The sequence below is a fragment of the Zalophus californianus genome, chromosome 15 (genome assembly GCF_009762305.2).
Source record: "Zalophus californianus isolate mZalCal1 chromosome 15, mZalCal1.pri.v2, whole genome shotgun sequence".
NCBI classification, from domain to species: Eukaryota; Metazoa; Chordata; class Mammalia; order Carnivora; family Otariidae; genus Zalophus; species Zalophus californianus.
This window is the reverse complement of record NC_045609.1, coordinates 6,968,196-6,993,645: the sequence shown is the minus strand read 5'-3', so window position 1 is coordinate 6,993,645 and position 25,450 is coordinate 6,968,196. Positions and strand designations below refer to the sequence as shown.

The following is a 25,450-nucleotide window of genomic DNA, read 5'->3' as shown; positions in this document are numbered from 1 at the left end:
AATCTTTTTTTTTTTTTAAGATTTTATTTACTTATTTGACAGAGACACAGCAAGAGAGGGAACACAAGCAGGGGGAGTGGGAGAGGGAGAAGCAGGCTTCCCACAGAGCAGGGAGCCCAATGCGGGGCTCGATCCCAGGACACTGGGATCATGACCTAGCCGAACGCAGACGCTTAACGACTGAGCCACCCTGGCGCCCCTAGATAAAATCTTTAAAAAAAAAAAGTGTCATTAATGGAGCGGACGAGGTTTTGCATTGTTTTCCATCTCAGCTGTAGTAACTGTGCTGTGATCTCCCCACCCGCCACGGATTACAAAATGTCCCGTTAGGTTCAGTGTGGTGGGAGGAGGGAGGGCTGATCTCGGCGCGACTGCCCGTAGTCTAATTTAAATATAACTTCCAAGTGTTGGCAGCCAGAACTGGAAGATTCAGACTGGAAATTAGATCTGGAGCTGTGAAGCAGTGCCTCTCAATAATCAACGGCCTTTGTAAATCAAAGTCAAAAGTTGATTCTGAAAGGGGATTTACACAGTGAACGCTTGGCTGTGACTTTGGGGAGTGACCTGTCCAGGGCCTGCTGGCGAAGCAGACAGGTGGGTAATGCCTATCGGATGACAACAGGTTTTTCCCAGCAGAAGACTCCTCGTTAATTTGAAACCGGTGCTTCCTAGATTGGTTTGGCATTAGTGCAATCCAGTAATCATTTCTGTCAGGCAAGCCCTTACTAATCATCCTCCTGTTAGGAGGGAGCAGTTGGTTGGCACAGGCCCTGGTCCCAGGAAGCTCCCCATCCCCCAGGCTCCGCCAGGCCCCGCACAGCCCCGTAAATCCCGCCATGGCGGAGAGCCCGGGGGAGGAGGCCCAGACCCCGAGGGATGACGCTTGAGGTAGGCCTTGATGTGTGGGTAGGATTTGGTCTGGTGCAGGAAAGAGAAACCCGGCACCCTTCAGGCAGAAGGAGCTGAATGCTGTGGGGAAGCCTTTTATTATTTTTTTTATTAATTTTTTTTTCCAACTTCATTGAGAAACATGAAAGCTCTTGTGGTCAGGGAGTCATGACCTGAACACTGGGCAAAGAATTTCTTCCTTCCCTCCGTGCCTACATAGGAGTTAAAGTAAAAGCATTGCATTTATAGTAAATATTCAGAGCGTCCAAAAAGATATAAAATTATAAGTCATTTACCCCCCCTTTCCCTCCGCATCTCTTTCTCTTGCTCTCGTCCTTAACTACTGTAACGTTCCTATTGTTAAGCACACGTGTATTATGCTTCTGTGGATCAGAAGCCCGATGTGGGTCTCACTGGGTTAAAATCAACATGTCAGAGGCTTCGGGCCTTGCCCGCCTTCTGCCATTTTTCTTTGGTTTGTGGCCTCTTCCTCCATTGTGTCTATGACCACTCCTCTGTCATCAAACCCTGGACAGGGGCTCTGATTTTAAGGACCCATATGATTCCTGGAGAATCCTGGATACGCATGGCACCTCAGTATCCTCAATTGATCCCATCTGCAAAGCCCCTTTTGCCTTGTGAGCTAATATATTTATAGTTCCGGGGGGGGGTTAGGATGTGAACATGGGGGCATTACTTTGCCCCCATCTCCTCCTACCCTTCTTTTTTTTCCCCTCCCCGCTGGTAAACTATTTGGACACCAAAGTTAGTATACAAAATTTATTTTTATCCATTTGATCAGTATGTCCAGTTGTGTACCTTAAACTTCGTTCCTTTTATTAGCCCCCACCTTTAAAGCTCGACAAGAGTATTCTAGTTAGCTGCTATTACTTTTTTTTTTTTTTAAAGGTCACAACCAATGCTGGAGTGACTGTCATCGGGCATATATCCTGACACATGTTTCCGCACATGTCCATACGGAAGGTATACTGAATTGCTGGAATAAAAGTGTCCGTGAGTGGTTAATGTTGAAAGAAGACTATGAGGGATTAATCAAAGGGCAGAGGAATGTTGATGCAGAGAGGAAGTTCTTCAAGTGCATTAGGGAAGGAAGCAAGCATTCACTTACGGTTTATTTTGTGCTACTCACGTGCTAGTGGACTGACTTCCCCTTTCTCACTTGCTGTCTCACTGTGACACGGGCGAGCTGTTGTTGACCCGTTTGTTGAGGAGGGAAGTGAGCCATCAAGGCTCAGTCTGCAGACCGCAACCCACTGCCAACGCTGGGGACACTGCCCGTGTCAAGGACGCTGGGGTCCCCTTCTGTCCCCTACATCTCGGTCCTCAAGTGTGAGCAGCAGAATGGTGGGTCTTTTAATTCTCCTAGATTGTTACGCTCTTTAAATGTTTGAGGGGCTCTTACGGACATGCTTATGTGATTTTTACTTAAAAAAAACTCACCGGATGATCATGCAACTCTGTTTTTCTTTTTTTCTTAAACTTTATTTATTTAAGTCATCTCTATACCCAGCATGGAGCTCCAGCTCATGACATGGAGATCAAGAGCCGCATGCTCCACTGACTGAGCCAGCCAGGCGCCCCATGGTTACGGTTTTAGGTAGAGCATTGCACGCGGCACCCTGTGTGGTCTGAAGTCCGACGTGGCCAGGGGCCCTTGGCTGAGTGGCTGGGCTGGGGGCTTGCGCCGGTGTGGGGGTGGGGGGCCATTCCTGATGGGATCTGTTGTGGGGCTTCAGCTGGCCCCGTCCAGTCTCCGGCTGAGCCGCGGTCTGGGGCCCCTGGTCAGGACAGAAGTTCTCCTGGGAGGTGCCACTTGGGCACTTAGTGTATTGGGGTCGAAGCCCCTGAGGATGGCAGAAGGCCATTTAGGCCTGTTCCTCCAAGAAAGCCCTAAGCACACCTCACTGCTGGCGTGGTCTGGCCTGGCAGGCCGTGTGGTGGCTGGTGGCCACGAGCCGGCTAATTTGGGGAAGAGTGAGAGGCGGTTGGATGCCACAGTAAACTGATTTGGGTACAGGTGACTCCCCCGGCTCAGGCCTTCCTCCCCTCTCTTGTACAGAAGGGATCGTGCGAGCAAAGTTGTGTTGATTGCCACTCCCAAGGGAGCGGTGTTCTGGACAGGAGTGTCAGGGCCCTGGCTGCTTCCCCTGCAAGCACGGCTGGCCGGGGCCCAGGGCCTTGGTGTCCCCGGGCTTCTGGGCTCAGCAGGGCTGTGTGGGTGTGCAGGCCAGGGGCTGCCTGTGTAGGCTCAGCCCAGGGGCAGCTGCGAGAAAGGAGAGGGATAGGTCCTTCTGTTTTGCTTTGGCTCCTCTCTAGAAGCTTCCGTTGGGTCTTTGTAATGTTACAGGGTTCCTTAGGCCAGCTAGACGTGGGGCATGTACGCTGAGGGCCTCAGGGACCTCCTGCGAGGGGAGGTCCTGACGGAGGGACAGGGATGGAGCCTTCGGCTGTGTGATCTTGTGCCGGTCACGGCCGCTCTCCGGGCCTGTCGGCGGGGGCCTTGGGCTTGAGCAGCGGAGCCAGCACTTGGTAAAGCCCCTTGCGGTATGGGGACACTGCGCGCTGATCACCGTGCTTTGCCGAGATTTTGGAGTCTGACGGCTGCTTCTGGTTCGTGGGTCGCAGCAGTTAAGAGCTCTGCGAGCCTGAGCCCGTGACGTCCCCGTCTTCCCTGCTGGTCCGAGGCGGGGTCAGGTCATGTGGCTCTTGCAGGGGTGCAGTTGGGGTAAGCGGGAGCACGTGCGAGCAACGCACTTGGCCTGGTTGGCGTCCAGCTGGCGGATGGAGGCCGCCACTCACGTGGGAACCGCGGGCTGTGTGCAAGCGTTTTATGTCCTGCCGGAGTGAGCGCCTCCCCTAGCTCTGATTTTTTTAAAAGTCTGATAACCGTGTGCCAGCGGGACGTCCTGTCGCCCCAGGGCCTGCTGTTCCTCCAGCTCCTTTTCACTGGCTCCTGGAGGACTGTCTGTCCTGGGCTGTGAGGCTCCAGGAGTGGACACTTCTGCTTGCTGGGCATCCCGTGACAGGCTGACCTTGTCACATGCGGTGAAACTGAGAGCACACCCACTTGGGACCTCGTTATTTTACCACGGCCTGTTACTAGGACCGGAGGGGGGCGCGAGGCGTAGACGACACAGTGGGAAAATGCAACGGTGCGTTCTCCTGGACAGAGAGCACAGGGGAGCTGAGGCGAAGGCGAAGTCTCTTCCCAAGTAGTTTTTGAACTCTGCTGTTTTTGAGGCACTGGAGATGCCAAAGTGAGTTCAGCCAAGGTGGTCCTTGCCATGGAGATGGTTGGGAGCTTCCAGGGGTGGGGCAGATCTTGAATCGCAGAAACGGGGCATCAGAGGTGTGCACTGTGCGGTCTGCAGGGATGCGGGTCAGGAAAGCCACGTGGCAGTGACTGTGAGCTGCAGGGATGACAGAGAGGGATGCTGGGGAGATGGGGAAGGTCTCCCCAGGCTGAAGGGACACCAGCAAAGGCCCTGGGGCAGAAAGGAGCTAGGCACGTTAGAGAAGCTGAAGGAAGGCTAGTGAGCTCTGGGAAGGGGCTGGGGGGGTGGGGAATGATCAGAGAGGCGCGCAGGGCTGGCCTGTGCCTGCAGGGTCTGGACATGAAGGAGGGTCCAGATTTCATTCCAGAGAGCCGTGGGAAGCATGGAGCTGTTTAGAGAAGGCTGTGACATGGTTACACGTGCCTTAATTTTAAAAAACGACCCTGGCTTCTTAGTGAATAGGCATGGGGGCTGGGAACCTAAAGGACATGGGGAGACAGGTGTAGAGCTTCTGCGGTCATCCAGGCTTGTGAGGACAAGGCCTTGCGTTGCTCAGGGAGGGACTGGAGATGAACATGGAGGAGGTATGGTCTACATGACCGGCTGATTGGATGGGGAGGTGTGGAGCTGCCAGGAGAGGAGTGGCGCCATCTAGGCAGAGAGAAAATTGGGGCATTTGTCGTTTGGATGGGAGAGTATCTGCTGCACATTCTCCTTCCCCTTTGGGGACATGCTCCCCATGGATATTGTGTAGCTTTGCTCCCCATCTCCCTGGGGGCTCTGCTCAGAGGGCCCCTTATGGGGAAGACCTTTGGGACCACGGCAGCCACATCTGTCCTGCCCCTGCTTTGTTTTGCTTGCAGGCCAGTGAGGGCTGACCAACAGCTTATTTGTTCTTTGCTTACAGTACTTATATCCTCTAGTGGGATGTGAGCTTCTTGAGGGCGGGGGTTTTTAATCTGTGTTATTCTGGTTGTGTCCATAGCATCTAGGACAGTGCCTGGCACATAGAAGGCCGTCCGTAAGTACTTGTTGAAGGAATCGTGACTTTGATTTGGGTTCTGGTTTTTGTGTCCTTTTCAAACTTGATTGACTTGTAATTAACCTGAGGCCAGAAAGAGGTTGGGCGGTGGGGCGGGGGGTGATATTTTGATACTCTACTGCTCATTTGATATGTCAACACTTTTTTTTTAAGGCAGGATGAGCAAAAACATTTGATTTTTTTTTTTAAATTCAGTGTTAGGTTAGATGTGATCGAGGAAAGCAACCACGAAAATGTTTGAATATCACGTATTTTTTGTTCTTTACTAGTGATTTGTAGACACCTATATCAGCTCTCAGTCTGATATATTGTTCAGATTTGGGGGCTAAATTACAGCACCTTGCCCTTCCTCTAAGCTAATTGCTAGTTTTTCTCGGAGGGTCCATTGGCCTTTGATGCCTCCTTTATACTTTCTGGGGAAAGGTATGGAGGCTAGGACCAAAACTCCCTGAGAGAGAAATCTGAGAGGAGCACGGGATAAAAACCTCCTGTTAGAGAGAGAGCGGTGGATCTCTGGGTCGCTACATAGCTAGCAATTTGAAAGGACTGAGAGTTCAGAAATGTTTTCCTAAATCGTTACGACTTTTTGGGCATCAGTCAACTGCTCTTCCTTGTGAAACAGGAGCAGGAACTATGCTGTGAAAGAGGAGGCAGTGTATGGAATGGTTCTGAGTGTAGCTGTCAGAGCCTGAACACCCCCCTGCCCCCCTTCATCCACTGGTTGTGTAGCCCTGAACAAGTCACGTAACCCATTTCTCTAAAATGGGCATCACCAAAATTGTATTATGATTTGAGGGGCTGGGAGAAGACAAATATTCATTATTGTTACCATTTATAAGCTAACATAATTGATGCTCTTGCTAAGTGGAATTTAAAGGTGGAATGCTCTTAAAGAGAGCTAAGTGTTATGGTGTATCATTGGTCCAATCCAGTGTTCCCCAAACTTGCCCGAGCATAAGAATCTCCTCAGGGTGCTTGTTAAAAGTAGAGATTCTCAGGCACCACCCAGGCTTGCTGAATCAGATCTCCAGAGGAGGGGCCTGGGAATCTTGCTAGGTGGGCAGGGTGGTGACACACTGGGATTTTGTGAGCCCGTCCTTGGTTGCAAAATTCTGCCTGGTGGATTCCAGGTATGTGTTTATGCTTGTCAGATTGTGTCCCAATTTTTAGATAGGAAATATGGTCACTGTTCATATAGGCCACCTCATTTAGAATCTTCCTTAGTCAGAGCAGATAGAACATGCTTCTGGGTTCCCAGGAACATGAGAGGATGTGTAGTTGTGGTTTTGGCGTAACTTAACTCAGCTTTCTTGGCCTTCGTTCTTTCTCTTTGTAAAACCTGTATGATCTTAATAACTTGCCGTGTTAAATACATAGAGCAACAGAGTCAGTATATCCTGACAGCTGTCTGTCCTCCTGAGTCTCTGCGGCCTCAGTCACTCTGGGCTGTCAGGATGACAGTGCCTGTGGAACAGTACATGCACATGGAGGTGACCCCCAGGCTTTGTTCGGCTTCGTTCTTTTCCTCCTCTGAGGGCTGGGAACCAGGAAGGAACATTTCACTTGACTGCACTTAGGACAGCATGTTCTTAATCAACTGTTCTGGAAAAACAGCATTTTGTTGTTTCCACACAAGCCCGCAAGGTCATTTCCCCTCTCTGCCCAGGCAGTAGCTAATCATTTCCCTCTCAGGGACAGGGCACATGAGCATCTGAGACTTTTACTCGGAGGGCTGAGCCTTCTGCAGACCTCTGGGAGGAGTACAGGACTCTCATTTTTCAGTAAGGTGGCACTCCCCACCCAGCCGGGGCTAGGGTGGTAGTTCTCTCACGGGGCTTTAGGAAGGGTTGAAGAATTTCCCCGGCAGCCATTGTTTGTATGGGCCATGGTTTCATGCTGGTCTTTTACTTCACCTCATTTCAGGTTGGACTCAGCTGTATCCATTTGCATTGTCTTGGGAGAAATTGATTTGTGCTGAGAATCTTTATTTGGATGATACGTTCATTTTCACACCTGTGACAGATCAACCCACTTTTTGGAGCTGTTGTCAAGATTGCAGAGTTGATGTATATTTATAAATTTGCACATTTTTACTTCCTTAGAAAAAGTTTGTGAGTTCTTGAGGGCATCTGCCTAAATACGTTGAAAGTGAAGGATCTGGAGATTGAAAGACAGGTATTTCTTCCTTTTTTCCACTGCCCTCATGTTCTCAGGTGACAAAGTTTTGGCTCTGCACAGTATCAAGTGGCAGAATCCTAAAATTTTAGTGAATTTAAAAACAACTCATCAGGAAAATGTGAAATGTGGGCAGGTATTTGTTGGTCTGTGGACAAGCCTGAGCGACGAAGTCTTCCAGTTAGAAAGGGCCGGAGGTGGGTCTGTGTGCGACCTTTGCTTGCTTGTCTCCCGTGGGCGGATAGCAGGAAGCAGATCCTCAGTGGGGACTCCCCCCTAGCCCCCTTGGGGATGACGGGGTGAGCCTAGGCCTACAGCTTTCCTTCCCGGCTTTTCTTGCTGGTCTGGCTTTCTCTTGCTTCCCTTACTTGTAAATCATCTTGGTGTGGGGAAAAGCCGGAGGTGGAAATTCCATCGTGTTATAGGCAGGAGAGATGATGACGGGAGGGGTTCTGTTCAGTCGTAGCCGCAGATGGAGGTCTTGGGACGTGCGTTAGATGTCTCTCTATTGCACATACAGTTCTCGGAAATAAAGACACGGTCTCTGTCCACAAAGCAAGCCCTCTGCCCAAAGGAACAAATTTAAGAAAACCCCAAAACCCAATTCCTCTCTTCCCCAAGCAAACACACGTACAACAAAAATGGACAATGAAGCAACATGTGCAACTCTAATTTCATTAAATACCCATACTTAAAATTGTAAGCGTTTATGTAATTATGTCTAATCATCTAAGAAATTAGTCTTAAGATTTTTTTGTTTAAGATTTTAATGATGCCACGCATTTGAATATCTCACCACATTGTCTGACGTCTTTGAAAGTGGGATTCCTATTTCAGCCTCCTTTGGAAACTTGTGCGGCACCAAACACAGGACAGAGCACCTTACCAGGTTTTAGAAACGACTTGTTGAATTGCACTGAAGCATGACTCAGTCCATCTGTGTGGGTGGAATTAGGCTCCACTTGCTTGTGGGTGTCCACATATTCATGATGTTTATTTACAAGCTGTTTTAGCTCAAGAAATGCCTGCTAATTTTTCTCCGTCTGTGTGTGAATCATAGAATTACCTCTGCAAATTAATTTCCTTAATTAACCCAGAGAAGAGGGAAAACTCAAACATGTTTCATTAGGTGCTCTGCTTAGGATAATTAAAACAAGGTAACAAAGTACCTTTGTATTTAATACATAATTTTGTCTAAAAATGATGTATAAAACATGTACTTGTCAGTAGTTGCCACTTAATTTTCAGATAATTTAGGACCCTGTTTTCATTTGTGTTAGAATGGTAGAATCTGTAGGGGCGCCTGGGGGGCTCAGTCAGTTAAGCTCTGCCTTCGGCTCAGGTCATGATCTTGGGGTCCTGGGATGGAGCCCCGCATCGGGCTCCCTGCTCAGCGGGAAGTCTGCTTCTCCCTCTCTCTCTCTCTGCCCCTTGCCCTGCTCCTGCTTTTTCTCTCTCTCTAAGAAATAAATAAAACCTTAAACAGAAAAGCAAAGCAGATTGGATTTACAGAAGAGATGAGACCTATTGGATTTTATTCTACTCTTCCCTATTACCTCTGTTGATGTATTTTTATCTTTGTAGATTGGGGAATTCGATAAGGAATTCAGTAAGCAGGAAGTGTCCTACTGTTTTAAAGTAAGGTTTAGAGGCGCCTGGGTGGCTCAGTCGGTTAAGTGTCTGCCTGTGGCTCAGGTCATGATCTCAGGGTCCTGGGATCGAGTCTCGAATCGGGCTTCTTGCTCAGCGGGGGGTCTGCTTCTCCCTCTGCACCTCTCCTCCTGCTGTCTCTTTCTCTCTCACACAAATAAATAAAAACCGGGGCGGGGGAGGGGGGAAGGAATGGTAGCATTTGTAGGCAAGATTCCTTCCCTGGGTCCCGTCCTCAGCACTGAAAACCCGTCTTGGGAGGTGCTGTGATGGACAAGGAAGAGGGGCTTCCCTTGGTGCAGGAATGCGGGCCGAGGCCAGGCACGTTTGGGGAAGTGTAGGTGTTCTTACCAGAGCACAAGTCACAAGAGAGGAGGACAAGAGACGACTCTGGCAAGGCTGGGTTACTCTGTGCGGATCCCGGCTGTCGGCAGAGAAGGCTTGATTTACTCTTTGTGCCCTAAGTAGGAAGTGACGAGGCCCAGTTTCTGCTGGGGGAAGACCTCTTCTGCACTGTGCTGGCTAGAGGACTGGAGTTCCCAGCCCTCCCTGCGCCTGTCTCTGCTTCATTCCCCGGGAAGCACTGGTCACCAGGGCACAAAGTGTATCTTTATTTATTTGCTTGCCCACTGCCTGCCTTTCGTCCGTCCTCAAGGACAGGGATGTCGGTTTCCCCACTGCCATCTCCAGCATCGCCAGAATGCCTGGCAAGTAACAGGTGCTCAGCAAATATTGATTAACCAATCAACTGCAGAGGTCAGTTTCTGAAATTAAAGTATGTCATTGTTCTCCCCACTAATTTAGTAATTGATTTAGAGAGGGAAAATTAGGATCAGTTCAGTGTGGGAAATGGACAACAGCTTAAACGGGGGGGTGAAAGTTAACATCACCAGTGAGGGCCAGTGGGTATCACGTGGCCCTGGATGTGATGGTCTTACGTCATACCCCAGCCAAGAACGTGGCATCGGAATGGGATCCCGAGGAAACACTGGATGCACAAAGGATATGCTCTGAAATAACTGGTCAGCGTCACCACGGGCTGGCTTAGGATTGGTCAAGGAGTTCTTCTAAAAACGGGCTGATTTCCCGTGCTAAATCTTGAACCAATGGTGAAAGATGAAAAGTTACATACCCATATACCATAGTTACTGAAATTAGAAAGAAATTTAAAGCATTTTAACGCAACAGTGGTTGAAACGGTTTCTGGCTAAACCCAAACTAATGCCATTATCGGGGCATCTCTGTGTTTCCCACTTCTTTGGGTTCATGGGAGAAAGAGGTTAACATGAGCTTACAGAGATGGAGAGCTGCCGACGGTGCAGAAACCCAAAGCCAGTATCACGATTTCAGTTTTGGAGTGTTATCTTACATGAACATTTCTCTATGCGTCAAAATTTTAAGGAGTAATTTAAATGCATTGTAATATTAGTGGGATCTGAATCCGAATCCCTATGAGGTTAAAAGTGTTAATAACCATAAAGTGCTTAGAAAAATGCCCGGTGGACACGTACATATATAAGGGGTCTAGAAGTGTTTTCCATGGTGAATTAGCACCCTTTCAGTTGAACTTTTATCTTTAAATCCATTTCTATTTATTTGATTTGCTTAAAGGTGAAGTACACGTATATCAGCCTCAGGTTCCCAAATATTTTACCTTTCACTGTGAGTTATTAGTAAATCCATAGGAACAGAACTAACAGCACTTATTTGGTGGGAGTTTGCATTAAATGATTTCTGTCTTCCCCTCAAGTTCTGTGAATTTATAAGAGATGCCAGATAAAGGTGCAAAATAAAAGATCCCCAGATAGGCTTGTTTCTTTAATACAGGACTTGATTTTGCCAAAGCCACACATTTGAAAGAGCCATCTGACATTGACTCTTTATTAACTGAGAGAACAGAGAGAAACAATCTTGTCTCACAATGTTCTCTACCTTTCTGCTATAACTAGATTAGATATAATTTAAAATAGGTGCCAAGTTCTCATCACCACTTCAATGACAGCTTTGAGGCTTGAGAAAATGTGTGAATTACACAGAACAGGCTTACTGCATCAACGGGAGGAAAGGATATGCAGGTATAAAATGCTAACTACGAGATCTTTTTGTGATCTACGTTTTAGTGGCATTCCGGTAGTCACGAACCATTCCCCTCGTCACCTGTCCTTCTTTCAGGGCTGATGAGGCCTGGGCCAAGTGCATAATCCAGTTCTGTAATGTAATTCTCCCGACACCTTCTAGAACCGAGTGTTTCATAGGTGAGTAATTTATGAGCTCAATTTCATTAATGAGTAAACTGAAGTTGAGAAAAGGCACTTTACCCGTCTCAGAAGTGGTACTTTCAGATTGGAATACAGGGTGATTTTGTGTCCAAAGTTTTCTGTTTTTGTTTTTTGGGGGTTTTGGTTTGTTTTTTAAATCTTAGCTGCTCTGTGAAAATTACCTCTCAGAATTACTTCTCAGCATACTTACGAGAAACAGGTTTGTTAACATTCTTAACCAACTGCATAAGTGAGACAACAATTTAGTTCAGTTAACCAGTTTTAAAGTTTGAAAAATCAAGCATTGCCATTAGGATGGGTACCGTAAACCAACCAACCCAGAAAATGTAAATGTGGGTGAGACTGTGGAGAGATCCCAGAACCTCAAACTACGATGATGGGCATGGAATGGGGTTTGCTCACTCCCTGGTTGAGGGACTTTGCCCGGACCTGGGGGCTGTGCTGAGTGTTGGTTCGTGGGGAGTCTGAAGCTCCTGAGGGATTTGCAGCTTAACTGGAGCCAAAGAACTGTGTTGTTGCTCTGGTTTCCATCTGTACGTGGGTGTCACCCATTCATGGGACATTTCTCTGCCAACTTCTTGCTTGTTAACCTTTTGTGGGCGGGTGGGGGGTTTAAGCTTACTCATATCTATGCATTTCTGCAAATGCAAACATTGTTTGCTACTTTTCACCATCTCTCCAACGTCACATCTCATGAGGATGTGAGGATGTTCGAAGAAACTGGTTTAGTTCTTTTAGACAGGAAGACAGGTTTTTAGACAGGTTTAGGGTTGTTTTAGTTGCTTGGTTATATGTTTCAGCATTTAACCTGGAGTTTGGAAGCTGGGCTTTGTTTTAATCCTCTAGACTGTTTATTATATTGTGGGATGCACCTGGAAAACCTCTGCGTGTACCATGCCTCAGTAGTCAATGCCATTAGTATGTCTTTTTTTTTTTTTTTTCAAGCAAGACAAAACACTAGTTTGCAGGTTGGTTTTGAAGACCATTTGCTAAAATGTCGATATCACTAATGAAATAGACCCTACCTTTTAATTAATTAATTTTTACTAATTGTACTTGTCACCGGTGATTGGAGGTGGGGGCCGTTGCTGAGCTTTTGAAAGTGTGTAGCTGGGTTCTAGCGTGGTCTTGAGCGGCCACGGAGTGGGAGCGCCACTGAGCACCTGTTAGCCATTAGCCCTGCACTGAGGGTACTAGGGCTAATGTGCACTGAGCCGCTACTCAGCAGCTCAGTTTTGTGGATGACGATACCGAGAAGAGGTTAAGCTGAGCACACTGCGGGGGCGGGGGGAGGCTCAGAGTTCGTAAGTGTAGGGCCAGGATACGAACGTGGGCAGTTACTCCAGGCCCCCATCGTGGTATCACAGAAAGAACCCTGGGAGGTAGATGACCGTATTTCCAGTTCACCTTCGAGGAGATTGAGGTTCAGAATGAAATGATGTAACCATAGGTCATTAAAGGGCACCCAGCTCCTGAGAAACCATGTGGTCTGAAACCCGGATTCCTCAGTGTTGCTCACGGTTGTTATTTAAGGCGGGACCACCTGTGTGGGCCTGTCCCACATACTTGAGGCCACTGGGCCTCTCTGGACCCCGCTCACTGGCTGCCAGTAGGCACCCCAAGGATGGTGCCACCCAAGAACGCCCCCACATTTCTAATGCCTTCTACTAGACGTCATATTTACATAATTTTAAATTTGTCTCATACCATTATACTACATTGCCTCCCACAGTAATTTTTTAATCAACAGTAATCAAACACGACTCTTGCTCATAATTTGGAATAGTTAGAATAATTGGAATAATTATAAATGCAAATCATTTCAGTACAGGATCGGAGATGAGAGAGCTCATCTCACCTGGCTTCCTGTTTCACAGATCAGACACACACACACACACACAGAGGCACGGAGATGGCAAAGAATAAATTGGCCACTGACTGGACTCACCCTCTGTGGATGTGGGGACCATTTCTTCTCATTAGCAGATTGCTTTGGGCAAATGTATTAGAGTGAGCTGTGTTTATTTTCTAATGAGTGATTTTTGGCCTTTCCAACGGAGACGTTTGGAGGGCTGATGTGATTGAGTTGAAACAGCACACCATGGAGCAGCAGGACAGGTTTGTAGCGATTTTGGAAACGTTACTTTGAACGTGGTCTTTCTTTTTTTTTTTTAAGATTTTATTTATTTATTTGAGAGAGAGAGAATGAGAGATAGAGAGCATGAGAGGGGGGAGGGTCAGAGGGAGAAGCAGACTCCCCGCTGAGCAGGGAGCCCGATGCGGGACTCGACCCCGGGACTCCAGGATCATGGCCTGAGCTGAAGGCAGTCGCTTAACCATCTGAACCACCCAGGTGAACGTGGTCTTTCTTTTAAACAACGCTGACAGCACTGGGAGCTTGTGATGAGACTTGTCTCTTTTACCCCAGTAGATTTTTGTGTAGGCTGCCCTTGATTTTAAGGAGACTAAAAGGCAGGTTAAATTATCTCACATTTACTAATCCTGAAGGCTCCCATCAGGATTTTTGGAGAATGAAAAATGGTATTGGTTGAAGACATGCACTTGTTCAGAAAATTTATCGTATCCCTGTCGTGTGGCAGGTAGAATTTTAAGTTCTGTGCATGAATTGGGCATGGATTTTGGCTGTTGTTTATGGTACTGATGATTTTTATGCCCTTTCTGTATCCTGAATAAAATATAATTTTAAAAGATTACTCGTCTACCTCCCCTTAGGTCACCCGACAACTGTTGTGCTCTTTGTGTAGGAACAGGGTTAGAGATTCATTCCGGTAAACGTACCCTCTCTCCACCTGACAGTATGGCCCTCATTCATTTCATGGTATGCTTAGAGAATATGAAATGTGTTTTTTAAGAACACATTTAATGAAGAAGTTGATTCATTATGCAAGGAAGGTCATCAGATAATTATATCTTTTTTTAAAAGCATCTCTAACCTCACAGAATTGATTTGGCCTCAGATTTGGATCATGTTGAAATCATCAGCAAAATGAAAGACAGCCTACTGAATGGGAGAAGATATTTGCAAATCATATATCCAATAAGGAGTTAGTATCCAAAATACATAAAGAACTTACACAACTTAATATCCAAAAACAAACAACCTGGTTAAAAAATGAGCGGAGGACTTGAATAGAGATTCTTTTTTTTTTTTTTTCCAAAGAAGACATACAGATGCCCAACAGATACATGAAAAGATGCTTAAAATCCCTCATCATCAGGGAAATACAAATCAGAACCACAGGAGATGTATTACCTATATACCTGTCAGAATGGCTACCATCAAAAAGACAAAAATAACACGTGTTATGGAAGATGTGGAGAGAAGAGAACCCTGTTGGTGGGAATATAAATTGGTGCAGCCACTGGAGGTTCTGCAAAAAATTAAAAATTAAAAAATTAAAAATAGAATTATCATATAATCTAGCAGTTCCACTTCTGTTTACTTATCTGAAGAAAATGAAGACACTAATTTGAAGATATCTGCACCCCCATGTTTACCGCAGCATATGTACAGGAGCCTGGATATGGAAGCAACCTCAGTGCCCATTGATAAATGAATGGATAAGGAAGATTCGGTGTTTATGTGTATGCGCGCACATGTGCGCGCACACACACAGACTCACAGACACACGGGAATATTACTCAGCCATAAAAAAAAAATCTCGCCATTTGCTTACAATATGGGTAGGCCTAGGGAGTCATATGCTAAGTGAAGTAAGTCAGACAAGGACAAACACTATATGATTTCACTTTTATGTGGAATCTAAAATATAAAACAACTGAACAAACAAAACAAAATGGAAACAGACTCCCAGATAAAAGAAACAAATTGTTGATTACCAGCAGGGCGGGGGCTGGAGGAGAGAAACAGGTGCAGGAGATTCAGAGGTCAGCTGCCAGTTATAAATAAGTCATGGGATATAATGTACAGTATAGAGAATACAGTCAGTAATATTGTAATAACTTTGTATGGTAACAGATGGTAACTAGATTTATCATGGGGATCATTTCATAATGTATGAAAATATTGAATCACTATGATGTACACCTGGAACTAATAGGATATTGTATCCTTCACTTCTACTTCAATTAAAAAAAAAACAGCAAAAAAAAAATTGGATTGTGGTTAATCAGTTAAGCCACAGAACTTGAGGAAACTGATAAATCCCGAAATGTCTTCTGGTGAATGATGGGAAAGAATTTGCAGGTGTTGGAGTAAACCTTCTCCAGATGCCCTTACACAAATTTAGAGGTGTTGAGGGATATGCATTTCTTACTGACTGTGGGAAAGAAAGGTTGAAACTGCTGATATGGATCTTTCATTACTAATTCATAAATTAGAGAGGTTGTTTTGAAATCACCCAAGTCCCAGTAACAGGAAAATAATTCTCCTTCTCCCCCTCCTTGTATGGTGATTGGGAGTGTGACTTGGGAGAAGTGTTTGAATCAGTAACTCCCTTTGCAGACACTTCAACTGATTGAGAGCTATTTTATGCCTTTTTTGCTGTCATGAGGGAAAGACCACTGATTAAAAAGCTTGCTATTGGAGAACTCTTAAAAAATAAAACTGAGGAAACAACAGATTTAGGGCACCTGGGCTCGTTCATCCTGATTTGCATACCTATTATTACACTCGTAGCAATGGCGTATCACGGTTGTCAACATTCTTAATGATGACCTTGACTCATGAAGATCATGTGGAATTTGGTGCTGGGGATCGTTGCTAAAAAAACTAGGAAATAACGCGAGAAGTGTATTTAAAGAAGGTGTTTGGGATACAATGTGGATGAAAACAAGTTACAAAATAATATGCATGTATGTCCTTCATTTGGTAAAACCAACCATGTTTCCAATATTTATGGCAAACCCGAGTAACTCTTATAAGAAAATAAATGTTATTAGAAGTTGGGGGAAAACCTAATTCTCCACAAAGCAGTGAATGGACTGTCTTTCATAATGTGGGGGGGTGGGTGGGCAACGATGTTGAAGAATGTTTTAATAGTTTAGTAGCCTGGAAATGTCCATATGTTGTGACCAGAAAAATAATTGTGAAACCGTGTACATAGTCCTGAACTTAAAAAAACGAATGAATTTATAAAATAAGCACATAAAAAGTATATATAAAAAGTATACACAATATACAAAAATATGCAAGAAATATACAAAAATTATACAGAAGGGTAAAAAGTTTTCATTTAACCCTATATATACATTAGTGGATCAAAGATTCCTGTTCTCCTCAAAAAGAACTGGAAAGAAGTATTTCAAAGTAATTAGTGCTTCTGATTGAGGGCCAGGGTTATTGGGCGTTTTTCTTGTCTGTACATATTTTTATTTTCTAATATCATTCAAAGAACATCTAGGGGCACCTGGGTGGCTCAGTTGGTTAAGCGTCTGACTCAGTTTCATCTTAGGTCTGATCTCAGGGTTGTGAGATCGAGCCCCACTTGGAGCTCCACTTCGGTTTCTCGCTCCCTCTGCCCCTCCCCCCAAGCTTGCTCTCGCTCTTTCCCTCTCTCTCTTAAAATAATAAATAAATCTTAAAAAAAAAAGAACATCTAGTATTTTTTTCAACAGGGGAAAAGTAGAAAAACTGTAATACACAGAGAGATTTTCACTTAGAGAAGAAATTCAGCCCAGAAAGTCACTTTTCTTTGATCTGGGCAGCTAAGCCTCATTATATTGTTTGATAACTGAGCCATTTGAGGATTTTTGTTTTAACCTGGGCCTCCCAAGGGAGGTGATGCTTTGTAGCCTGTGGTCATTACTACTTCAATGATGCCAACTTAAGATATCAGGGCCGTGAGTGTTGTTCAGGTGCCCAGGTTACCCCTGGGGGTTGTGCCCCCTGCCCCTGGTCTTTGTATATGGCCGGCCTGGGTGGATGCTTAGCTTGTGACTGAGGAATACACTCAATGGAATAAACTCAAGAGCCAAGCTAAGTGAATCCTTTTCATTAGGATATGGATTTCCAAGATGTAGTCTTTGGAGTTCTGAGCAGCAAGAGACGGTGCATCACCCCAGCCTTTTCTTGGAGAGTCGCTTGTGGGCATTAGCGTTTTCAAGCTTCTGAGAAATTCTGGAGTCAAGAAACAGAGCATTGCAGCCAGAGAAGCGTTGTTAGTGGAATTCCACTGACATTTAGGAGCGGAGAGCCGGGCGGATGGGCCCTGAAGGGAGGCGTAGGCACTGAAGAGGGGGAGGAGATTTTTCTGGTCAAGGGGGTGCCTGTACAGATGTGGGAGTGACCTTAAACTTTTGAGTTCTCCATACTTAAGGATGTGGTTTCAAGGGGTAGTTTTACATGTGCATGAAGCTTTAAATGGTTTCTTGAACACGTTGTGGTAGCCTTGAAAAGTGTGTTTAAATCACATTTTGTAAATTACATAAATAAATTCCTATTTTAAGTCTTAGTAGGAGACTTGTTACTTGCAGGAATCTTTGTGATTTCTACTGTGTAAATCCTTAGTGTAATGTATTTTCATGCATCAGAGTTATTTATATCGAGAAGCCATTGACTTTCAGTTCATGGGTTTTCTTACAGCATTTAGAAAAATGAATGATACAATTAACCTCCTACTCACTGTGTCTATAAAGTGGAATCATTTGGCCCTGTTTTCTGCTTGATGTCTGTAGTTCTTGGTTTAAAGAAGTCATGTCAAGTGATGGGTAGAGAACCCCAGACCCCTGTTTTGAGGAGTTTAAAGGCTCTGAAAATTAAATAATCATGTCTACATGGATGTGCCTTGCTTTGCTAATTTTGCTGGGTAGCTCTTTAGCTCAGAAAACTTAAGCACAAGGGCAACAGATTAGAACCAAGATTATTTTTTTCTGAGTAAATGGAGTTGCTTCACTTTCTAAGTTGTGTGTTCTACCTGTCTTTATTGCATATCTGGCTGTAGTTTTAGCCATGTTTTTACACACACACACGCGCGTGTGCACATGCGCACGCAAACACACAGACCCCATCTACTACATGCATTGACTTGGATTTTGTTTATATTATATCCATTAAAAAGTGGATGCCTGATGTACAGCTATGCAATTGGAATTCAAGGCCTCCTTCACATCACTTGTCACGTACTGATGTACATAAAGGACCGAGAACGTAACTTACTTTACTGGGGAAATTGCCACGATGGCACTGACATTTGTATATTAGCCCTGTATCACTTTGTCTGAATTGTAAGGATCTGGCTTCCAAATAGCATGGAGTTCACTTCACAGCCTAGTGAGTTACACCGTTACTAGTGACTGGGAATACTTTTCTCGATGTTTATTGTTTTTAAAAGATTTTATTTTTATTTGAGAGAGAGAATGAGAGAGTGAGAGAGCAGCAGAGGGAGCAGGAGAGGGAGAAGCAGACTCCCTGATGGGGCTCAATCCCAGGGCCCTGGGATCATAACCTGAGCTGAAGGCAGACGCCTAACGGACTGAGCCACCCAGGCTTTTCTAGATGTTTATAATGGAGCGATGTTTAAAATTGATCATCACTGTTAAAGAATAATTTTCAAAAAGTTAAAAATGTGTTTCATATAGGTATAAAATGAACATATAGGTTTTATTTAACTCAATGAGGAAAGTACAGGAAAATCCGAGTACCAAGTTGTGAAATAGATGGTGGGTCAGAGGCTGACAGCCGTGTCCACTGGGATGGCCCCCAGCTGTCTAGCACACCACTGAAGGGACACCTAGGGAGTTCTTTTGTTCCTTTCAAAGTCTTGGACATTGTTTTCTGACATCGTTCTAAAAATACTTTATGAGCAATTTCATTGGTTGAATGCTTATAGTTTTAGACCTTGAGACAAATGCCCTTCTGGTTTGTTAAAAGCCGCCTGACGAGATAGGTATTTGGATTTCCAGTGTTTGGTTTTGGTACCGTGTCCCCCCACCACTACCCCACCCAAGTGGAATACTGAAAATAGGGTTAAGGTGGTAGCACTATTCCTGATATAAACATTCTTGCTAATGACTAAGCTACCCTCTCTGCTGCTTAGCTACTTTGCGGGAGAGGTGCGGCATTGTATCATTGGATATTCTAAATGAAAAATAGAGAAACTGAAAACAACTGGAAAATTCCAGTATTCTTTGTATATATAGCCAAAATGGGACAGTCCGGAAAGTGGCACCTTTTAGGAATATTTAGAGAAATGTTTGTTAATTCCACTTAATCGGACGAGAAGTCATCATGTGACAGCGCAGGTAAAAGAGACCGTTTCCCGTCACTGCCCCCAGGAGAGCCCTCTGGGTCCGAAAGGCGCCTGCTGATTCTCCAGCGGCTGCCCCTGCTGAGGTTAAAGGACCCAACTTAGAGACCCTCCCCCAAAGTGGCCCTATTTTCTAGCAGAGAAACCTGCAGTCAGAGGAGAGAGGAACTTGAATAAACCCGCATTTCCTTAGGGATCGGGCCTCGGGTTCCTTACCAAGTGATGTGAGCTGTTCGACCTAAGAGAAGGTGGTTTTGTTCCACCCACACGGGTCCTAGCAGGTCCCCTTCCCCCCAGGTTCACCGTCTGTGGCCGTCAGGAGCTCTGCCGGGGGGACTTGCTGGTTGTGGAAGGCGGGCAGGCTCACCCCGGAACCGTATGCACTTGCCACGACGGACCCGGCCCACGGCGCTTGCCCTGGCTCTGAGCGGCCCTCCTGGCCTCGTGTACCCCAGCGTCTCCCTGGCAGCTTCGCCTCGGGTTTCTGGAAGCCAGGTTTTGGGGCAGACATCTGATTGGCTGGCCCCATCTTTTTAGGTTCCTGGCCAGCCTATGAGCGGCTGCCTGTGGTCAGGTCCAATCCGCTGTGGCTGGGGGGGGGGGGGGGCTGTATCACGTGGCCGAGGCCCCGGAAATCGGCGGGGCTGCGCAGACGCCCTGACGCATGGCCACGCACGTCCGGTTTGAGTCCGGAGGCTGGTTCGGGGCCGGCAGCGTTTCCCGGGATCTGCCTTGGCCCTGGAGTTAATCTGTTTCTCTCTCGGAGTGGATTTGGGATTTCTTTTTCGTCCGCCTTGTATTCTTAGCGCTCAGCTAAATTTTACTTCTTTCGGGAACAGGAAAGACCCCTTCTGTGACTGGCGGGGTTGGTTGCGGCAGCTTGGTTTGCCGGTCCCTGCCGAATTGTCTTCTGAAGTCCCAACGCTACTTCAAAGTGTTTAAAAAGGAAATTAGAGGGCACCTGGGTGGCTCAGTTGGTTAAGCGACTGCCTTCGGCTCAGGTCATGATCCTGGAGTCCCGGGATCGAGTCCCGCGTCGGGCTCCCTGCTCAGCAGGGAGTCTGCTTCTCCCTCTGACCCTCCCCCTGCAATGTGCTTTCTCTCTCTCTCTCATTCTCTTTCTCAAAAATAAATAAATAAATAATCTTTAAAAAAAAAAAAAGGAAATTAGAAAGTTCCCATTGTTTTCAGTTCCTTTATTTATTTATTTATTTAAAGATTTTATTTATTTATTTGACAGAGAGAGACAGGGAGAGCAGGAACACAAGCAGGGGGAGCGGGAGGGGGAGAAGCAGACTCCCCGCTGAGCAGGGAGCCCGATGCGGGGCTCGATCCCAGGAACCTGGGATCGTGACCCGAGCCGCAGGCAGACGCTTAACGACTGAGCCACCCAGGCGCCCGTTTTCAGGTCCTTTAATTTTCGTTAAATATTTATTCTTCTCAGTATCTAAAAAGAAACAAGATTCCAAAGGCAAGGCATTCGGATTAGTCTTTAAAGTCTGTTTATGGAATTGCTGGCCTGTAGATGCTCCGTGTTTGGGTTGCTGATGCCACAGGCCGGGTTCCCCAGCAGCAGCCAGGAGGGCCCCTGGCTGCCCGCAGGATGGAAGTCACACACCAGCCAGCAGGGTTTATCGAAGGTAGAGAGAGAGTGCAGGTGCAGACGGAGACTCAGAAAGGAGAAGAGGGGGTCTAGTCCTAGCTTGGGGTCTGGGGTTTTGTGGAGGACCGCGGTCTGGTGTACGGGTGCCCCTCAGGCATCCAGGAGCCGTGAGAACAAAGACGAGGGCTCACACGTTACTCCTTGGAGCCCGGGGTCTTGGCGTGGAGATGTCTAGCTCGGGTGGTGTAATATGCGTATGATCGCTTCGTCCTCTCCCGCTCCTTCGTTAGATGTTATCTGTTCTCGAGAAATCACCGACTCCTTGCCCCTCACGAGGAGGACATAAACTCTTTGCTTAACGCGGCGTGTATAAAGGTGCACCTTGGAGGTGCAAGTCCTAGCAAGAGTACAAGCAGGAAACGGAGCAAGAACAGGTGTTTGTGGAGACCTTCAGTTCTTCTATGTCAGTATGACGTAACCTCCACTTATGAGACTTTCTGACTAGTTGGGGAGATGTTGTTTCAAAGGGAGGCTGCTGGGACCACAGTAGATGGGACCTTGTTTAGATAGTTTTTTTAAAAGGATTATAGCTTTTGATCCTCCTGTAATTAAGACTTTTCTTGATTGTGACATATGACTGCATAAAGATGGTTTTAACGAAAGGTAAAGTATAATCAGATACTAGGTAGGAGTAAGTACTAATTCAGAATTTACTGGGTGCATATATGAGGTATTTTGAGAACAATGTTTTTGTTAAGTAAGAGATCATGTAGAAAATTCCTGTATCATTGTAAATATGTTGATTTCCGTTGTTCTTTCTAAGCCCGGTGGTGGGCTTGATTGACCTTGAGGGGGCAGGGAGAAGGACGTTAGAGAGAACTGCAGAATCGAACGTTTAACAACGAACAGATCTTTTGAAAGTGGGTACGACTCCAGTCTTGAAAATGATGACTCAGTGTGCAAAGTAAAGGTGGGTGAATCGACCTGAGAAGTTTGATTTGATGGAATTGGTCAAGAAAAACACGATAGGATTTTTGGGTGATTATCTGCCTTAGGTGCTAAGAGCATGATAGGCAGGGATAAAGTGTGACTCTTGCCCTCGAGGAGCTGTGATTAAATAACATTTGAGGAAGATTATATTGGCACATCCATGGGTAGTGTTTTAGTAACCACCAGACCCCGCTCCAATAAAGCAGGGCAGGGCATTGCTGATACCAGGACCTGCCATGTCAGAAAATTCTTTCTTCATTTTGTGAGTGTCTGAGCACAAGTTCTAGGCGTCCGAGACTGTTCAGGGCAGCCTTCGAAAGGGAAAATAGGGATAGATTTTCTACTTGGGGTGGAAGCATACCCTTCGGGTATCTGAAAATTAATATAAAAATATTACTTTTGTTTGAAAGACCCTTTTCTGTGTCCCATACACCCCTGTTCCCATCAGTAACAAGACATTTGCCAGTCTCACAGGCAGGTTTCAGGGATTAGAATGAGATCCATGAAATGTCCAGGAGTGGTGCCTGGCCCCAGGCAGGGAAGCGCTTGTTATTTACCGCCCTGGTATCACTTGGCACCCAGAAGTGTAAATAGTGGTATGGGTTTTCCTTCTGGCTGAACTCTGAGCTCCTTCAGAGAAGTTGCTTTTGCGTCTTTGTGTGATCCCACTCGGGAAAGGTTTGCTGAATGATTCGGATAAAAGGTGCTTTCCTTCCTCCTTCTGAGGAAGGCGCTTACCTCCTCCTTGGGGAAGGGGAGAAGGGGTGATTTTTGCCTGAGGTCATACTCAGGTCTTCAAGGATTAGCTTCTGGGCGGTGACCATTTTGCTTTGTTCCCATTAATTTCTCTTGTCATCTCCTGGAGTATAGTTGCTTTCACTCTTCATCATCTTTGGGAATGACTAGCGTCTTGTATTTCTCTGAAAATGCTTAACCCCCTCCCCGCCTCCATCAGATGCTCTCCTTTAGCTCCCACATTTTAGTGGGCTGCAGTTTGCAGATCTGTCCTCTTCTTCCGGATGAACCTGTTCCTCCAAACTCCACTTTACAGAAGAGAAGAAAAGGGAAAGCCCGTTGAGAGGCAGGTTGGGAAATCGCCAGGGTAGTAAATAAATGGATGATTTTTTTGTGGTTTGTGTTTTCTTTTACACCCTGGTGAGCAGCTCAGAGAAGGAGCTCTGGCTTCCCCCGGAGAAGCATGATGTCCTGCATAAGGGCTGAGGGGTGGGGAGGAGACATCCAATTCCCTCTTCGTGCTAGTCTTTAAATCTAGGAAAAGTAGGAGTGCAGTGCAGTGAGGGGCAGATCGAGGCTTTCCTGGAGTGTAATCCCACGTCATTCTCCCTGGCAAGAGGATGATGCCAGCCACCAGCAGAAGGCAGCCTAGCGGAGTCTGCCTGACTTGATGCCTGGGGCCCGGCAACTGCCCCTGAATCCCTCCCTCCTGAGAGACTGCTGAGGTTCTTCTCCAAGCAGAGGAGAGAAAGAAATGGTGGAATTAAACTGTGTGTGTTGAGTCTCAGACTAAGATTTAATTTGCATTTGCTGTTTAGGAGTGAGAATGAGAAAACCTGCTGTGGTCTTTGCTATTCTAATAAAGTGTAATCTTAATGGAAAAACGTAGTAAAATAGAAAAGTGTGATGAAATTGATCTTGTGCTGTTACTGGTCTCCATATTATGCTTGTCCAATTACACGCCATCTTCCCCCTGAGAAGAAACAACTGAATTATAATTACAGAGTTTGGGCCGGGGCTGCTGACAATGAAGCGTGCCTGCTGCAGTTTCTGGTCACATGTCCTTGGTGGACAGTGGCAGTTGATTTCAGCATCGTCCCCCCGGGGTTGTCCTGTGGGCGGCCTCTCCCTCCCAGTCTCTCAGGCTGGCCCCCAAGAGGAAGCTACTCTAGGGGCACCTGGGTGGCTCAGTCGGTTGAGCGTCTGCCTTCGGCTCAGGTCATGGTCCCGGGGCCCTGGGATGGAGCCCCGCACCGGGCTCCCTGCTCGGTGGGAAGCCTGCTTCTCCCTCTCCAGCTCCCCCTGCTTGTGTTCCCTCTCTCACTATATCTCTCTCTGTCAAATAAATAAATAAAATCTTAAAAATAAAAAAAAGATGAAGCCACTCCAGGAGGAAGAGATAAGCTTTGAGAGGACTGGCCCTACAAATACAAACCTGTAAAGTGGGAGCTGGCCATGCCTTGCAGAATGCCGTGAACTTGAATCTTTTCCTTCGTCAACCTTGCTTCTTTAATGCTCATTGCTTTTTACTCTTGGAGCCTTCCGCTCCAGTGTGGTTTTTCTTGAGAGGAAGTGAGCAGTAGGAGACACACAGTGGGGTCAGTATTGCTACCCAGGATGAGTGAGTAAGGAAGGCTGCCTTATTCTGTCCCCTCTCCACCCAGTATTCTTCTGCCAGCCCCTGGGTTAATGTCTGTGAAGATCTTGTCTTACTACACTCGGTCTCAACTGAAAGGTAGAGCCACAGCCCTGCCCGTGTAATTTGGATAATTTTTTCCCCCTAGGTGCTTTCCTCTGCAAGGTGAGCACAGTTACCTGGCTTACTCACAAGTCCCAGAAAGAACCCCCCCCCCCCCCCCGGTGGTTTCTTCAGGGCATGTGTCCGGTGTGGAATGAAACCTGCAACTTTGTAGTACGCTCCTTGTGCCTGATCCCATCTACGGAAGATCCCCGGAGACCTCTCAGCCACTGGACCCATTAGCTCCTCTATAAAAAGAGTCCATCCAGGCCTATTTTTGTTTCTGTCCTCAAGCCACTTGCTATCAAGACATTACCCCATCTCATAGGAGGAAGGCAGGCCGATACCCTTTACTCAGGACAAACCAGAAGCAATTTGAAACCAGGGAATAGTGAAAGAATCATTAAGTGATTTTGAATTGACCAGCAGGCTTGGTTGCTTTCATTTGGAAGCAGAACAGTGTCTTTGGTGCCCCGGAGACTTGATGGGAACGCTTTCCTTTTTTCTCGCACTGTGACCTTGGACAGGTTTGCAAGCTTGGCCAAGTTACCTGATCTCTCGGGGCCCGGGGGCTGCATCCGATCAGTTGGGGATCCTAAGGCCTCCCCGCTTTGCAGGGTTCTCCTAGGATTTAACGTAAAGGCATTTAATTGATTTATGTATGGTGTCTGAAGGTTCTAGCTATTGTCATTGACATTATTTCGTACTTCGCAGTGAGGGTGCAGGAAGGCCCTTTGAGAGACATGCCTTTTGGCGAGCACACCACATAGAGCCTTATATTCACTCTCTTTGGTTGTTTTCTTGCCTCTCCCTCTTCAAGTAACAG

At 46.3% G+C, this 25,450-nt stretch overlaps 1 protein-coding gene across 21 annotated transcripts in view; it reads left to right on the top strand.

Moving 5' to 3' along the window:
• The window catches only part of SGMS1 (sphingomyelin synthase 1), a 263,991-nt gene that overhangs the window by 95,572 nt on the left and 142,969 nt on the right, over positions 1–25,450 (top strand). The window contains exon 1 of one of the 21 annotated variants that reach the window (XM_027596047.2): positions 1,853–1,872. The exons of 18 other annotated variants lie outside the window; for them this stretch is intronic. The gene's annotated coding sequence lies outside the window, so the exon portion shown is untranslated. Of the gene's footprint in view, positions 1–1,852; positions 1,873–2,143; positions 2,254–6,986; positions 7,008–25,450 lie in introns of those variants that run through there. 2 more of the 21 variants (XM_027596055.2, XM_027596056.2) reach the window with 2 other exon arrangements.